At 41.6% G+C, this 4,579-nt stretch overlaps 1 protein-coding gene and 1 pseudogene across 4 annotated transcripts in view; one reads left to right on the top strand and one right to left on the bottom strand.

Moving 5' to 3' along the window:
* Acaca (acetyl-CoA carboxylase alpha) overlaps window positions 1–4,579 on the bottom strand; it is a 292,108-nt gene that overhangs the window by 253,536 nt on the left and 33,993 nt on the right. The window lies entirely within an intron of this gene.
* Window positions 2,875–4,561, top strand: LOC105743766 (annotated as a pseudogene). Its single transcript, XR_002818447.1, has one exon. The product of XR_002818447.1 is annotated as a polyadenylate-binding protein 1 pseudogene (transcript).

Genomic DNA, 4,579 nt, shown 5'->3' with positions numbered 1-4,579 from the left:
GGCTGGCATGTGGTGCTGGGGGATTGAACCGCGGTCCCTGTGTTTTGTTTAGCTTAGCTTGTTCTAAGTAGATGGCTCTTAGACCACTGAGCCATCTCACCAGCCCCTATACTTAATTTTTGATGGAAAAATACATTTAATTTCTTTTGAGCACACAGCAGGAATAGAAATGCTTATTGATAAAGACATGTGTTTAGCTTTAAAAGATACTGCCAAATGGTTTTGTAACATGCTTGTGCCAAATGACATTTCCACTCGTGATTGACTCCACATTCTGGTTAGCATGTGATACTGTCAGTGTTCCTATTTTGGCATTTTTGATTGGGATACTGTTTAACTCATTATAATGACTAATGACATGGAGCACCTCTCATGCTTAGGTGCCATTTGGGTTTTTTCCTTTTGAAATGCCTGTTCCAGTCTCTTCCTCATTTATGTGTGTGTGTTTAATGTCTTTTATCACTGATTTATAAGATTCTTGTACTTCAATATTTTTCTTTCAGCAAATCAAAGAATGAATATGCAAAAGAAATCAAGGTCATAGAACAAAATTTAAAAATTTAATTGATACATTTAGGACCCTATATAACCAACAAGAGTAAGGCACACATTTATTGTGCTTATGCTACTCTAGGCCATAAAAATCAACAAGTTCCAAAGAACATATCCAGTGAACACAATGGATTAAACTAAAAATCAATAACAAGCCAGGTGTGGTGGCACACACCTGTAATGCCAGCACTTTGAGAGGCTGTGGCATAAGGACTGCCAAATTTGAGCCTCCATCTCACTCCAAGCAACAAAATGACTTAGCAAGACCCTATTTCAAAATAAAAACTATAAATGGGCTGAAGACACAGCTCAATGTAAAGATCCTGGGTTCTACCCCCAGTATGAAAAACTAATCAATAACCCAAGCTGAACTTAACCAATAAAATTCAAATAATTTATGGGGGAGATCACAATGAAAACAGAAAATATTTTAATTGGAATAAAATATACTATATGTAAACATGGGGGATTATAAACTGCATTGATATTGGTAAATTGTAACAGGAAGAAACTGATAGATACATAATAAAGTACAGAAAAAATGTTAATGGTACAAAGTAGCATAAATAAATGAATGTTCTCCGTAAAATCCTCTCAACTTTGTTGTATGATTAAAAGCTTTTTTAGCAAAAAGCTGATGACCAGCAAAATAAACACAAAGCAGAAAGAAAATAAAATGAAGTTGATTGATATGAGAAAGAAAACAAAGCACAATAGAAAAAAAATCAAAAAAGTGAGAGATCTTTGAAAAGGCCAATTAAATTGATAAATTTCTATTAAGATGAGTCAAGACTATGGGGTGGATATAGATGATTAGTAGAGTGCTTGCCTGGCATGTTTAAGGTCTTGGGTTCAATTCCAAGGACTGTTTTTAAAAAAAGATAAATCAAGAATAAAAGCCAGAGACACAGACACATACAGTCCTTCTCTTGCCATATGATGCTATGTGCCACCCTGAGAATTTGCCAGCATGAGAAACATCACCAGTATTATGCCCAAGGTCTCTCCTAGTGGTACTCAACCTTGACTACATATTAAGAACCAATGGACTAGATAGCTTCGTGGAAACCAAGTCCAACAACTTGAATGAGTATTCAGAATGGAGAACCCTCTGAAAACCATCAAAATTGACTATAGCCCTGTCATCAACTTCATATAGATCTTTGTTCTTGAAGTAAAGAAACCAGCTAAGTCTACTGAACTTCTGACCTAGGAAACTATAAACATGCCAAGTGTGGTGAGGCACATCTGTAATCTCAGCACTAAAGAGGTTGAGATGGGACTGCTAAAAGTTCAAGGCCAGCTAAACTGAATAATGAGAAACCTGTCTCAAAAAAAGAACTATGTTCTGGAAAACACAAGATTGTGAGTTCAATTCCCAGTACAAAACAAGACAGAAAAGAACTATGAAATAATAAACTTACATTGTTTATAACCAAAAATAAGAATAAAAGAAAAAAATGCTAATAACGAGTATCAAATGAAAAAGAATCCCTATAAATCCAGTAGCCATAAAAAACAAGTATGGTAGCATAAACTTTTGCCAACAAATTTAGATGTTGATAAAACCCATGACAATTTTTCATTCCACATGGGAACAGAAAATCTGAATAATTGTAATCTACTGAAGCAACTGAATATATAACATGTATAATTTAAAGCTATTATTATTGATCAATCCTTGATCAATCTTCACATTAAATGCTTTGCTACTGAGCTCCAACTCATTTATTCAACAAATATTTATTAAGTGACCACTGTATGCTACAGGAAGTACTGGAGTGATAGTCCATGTCTCTAATCCCAGTATTCTGAGAATTTGGCACAGGAGCAAAATTTTGGTAATTTTGCAAGTCTAAAAATAAAGGGCTGGGGAGATAGCTCGGTGGTCTAAGTGCCTGCCTGGCAAGCGCAAGGGCACAAGTTCAATTCCTGGTATCACATGCCGAGCCAGGTGCCTAAAGCCCAGGCATGCCATGCCTGCCCCAAAATGGGAGTGGTGGTGCACCCCTGTAATCGTTGCACTCAGGAGGCTGAGACAGGAAGATAACTAGGAGTCTAAACTACAGGAGACCCTGTATCAACAACAAAATAATAATAATTAATAATCAAAAATAAAAATAAGCCCTTCTCCCCGGCGGTTAGTGCTGAGAGTGCGGAGTGTGTGCTCCGGGCTCGGAACACACATTTATTATTAAAAAATCCAAAAAAAATCTAAAAAAAATCTTTTAAAAAACCCCCAAAAAATTACAAAAAATCCGCGTCTCCCCCGCCGGAGACTTTTTTTTTTTCTTCCTCTTTTATAAAATAAAAGCTCCGCGGCCCCACAGCAGCTCCAAGAAGGAACCCAGAGACCGAGGCCTTCCCGCCGATCAGACCGACATCGTCAGCCACTCCCCCGCTCCCGGCAGCCGCCCGCAGCAGCAGATCGACCCCGTTCTGCAGCCGTGGAGTAGTTTTTGGTTCCGGTTGATTTTTGTCCCTCTGCGCTTGCCCCCGCTCCCCTCCCCCTGGCTCCGGCTCCATCCCGGGCTCCGGATCCTGCACCTGCTCTGCTGCTCTTGGAAAGGTCGTGGCCTGTGGCCCTGCGGGCAGTCGTGCCGAGATGAACCCCAGCGCCCCCAGCTACCCCAGGGCCTCGCTCTACGTGGGCGATCTCCACCCCGACGTGACCGAGGCGATGCTCTACGAGAAGTTCAGCCCGGCCGGGCCCATCCTCTCCATCCGGGTCTGCAGGGACATGATCACCCGCCGCTCCTTGGGCTATGAGTACGTGAACTTCCAGCAGCCGGCAGACGCGGAGCGTGCTTTGGACACCATGAACTTTGATGTTATAAAAGGCAAGCCATGTGGTCTCAGTGTGATCCATTACTTCGCAGAAGTGGAGTAGGCAACATATTCATTAAAAATCTGGACAAATCCATTGATAATAAAGCACTGTATGATACATTTTCTGCTTTTGGCAACATGCTTTCATGTAAGGTGGTTTGTGATGAAAATGGTTCCAAGGGCTATGGATTTGTACATTTTGAGACCCAGGAAGCCCCTGAAAGAGCTATTGAAAAAATGAATGGGATGCTTCTAAATGATCGCAAAATATTTGTTGGACGATTTAAGTCTCGTAAAGAACGAGAAGCAGAACTTGGAGCTAGGGCAAAAGAATTCACCAATGTTTACATCAAGAATTTTGGAGAAGACATGGATGATGAGCGCCTTAAGGATCTCTTTGGCAAGTTTGGACCTGCCTTAAGTGTGAAAGTTATGACTGATGAAAGTGGAAAATCCAAAGGATTTGGATTTGTGAGCTTTGAAAGGCATGAAGATGCACAGAAAGCTGTGGATGAGATGAATGGAAAGGAGCTCAATGGAAAACAAATTTGTGTTGGTCGAGCTCAGAAAAAAGTGGACCGTCAGACGGAACTTAAGCGCAAATTTGAACAGATGAAGCAAGACAGGATCACCAGATACCAGGGTGTTAACCTTTATGTGAAAAATCTTGATGATGGTATTGATGATGAACGTCTCCGGAAAGAGTTTTCTCCATTTGGTACAATCACTAGTGCAAAGGTTATGATGGAGGGTGGTCGAAGCAAAGGATTTGGTTTTGTATGTTTCTCCTCCCCAGAAGAAGCCACTAAAGCAGTTACAGAAATGAATGGTAGAATTGTGGCCACCAAGCCACTATATGTAGCTTTAGCTCAGCGCAAAGAAGAGCGCCAGGCTCACCTCCCTAACCAGTACATGCAGAGGATGGCAAGCATCTGAGCCGTGCCCAACCCTGTAATCAACCCCTACCAGCCAGCACCTCCGTCGGGTTACTTCATGGCAGCTATCCCCCAGACTCAGAACCGTGCTGCATACTACCCTCCTAGCCAAATTGCTCAACTAAGACCAAGTCCTCGCTGGACTGCTCAGGGTGCCAGACCTCATCCATTCCAGAACATGCCCGGTGCTATCCACCCAGCCTCGCCTCAACCGCCATTTAGCACTATGAGACCAGCTTCCTCACAGGTTCCGCGAGTCATGT

The sequence above is a fragment of the Octodon degus genome, unplaced genomic scaffold (assembly GCF_000260255.1).
Source record: "Octodon degus isolate 3935 unplaced genomic scaffold, OctDeg1.0 scaffold00164, whole genome shotgun sequence".
NCBI classification, from domain to species: Eukaryota; Metazoa; Chordata; class Mammalia; order Rodentia; family Octodontidae; genus Octodon; species Octodon degus.
Note: the sequence above shows the minus strand (reverse complement) of the source record. Positions and strands in the feature narration are given on the sequence as shown.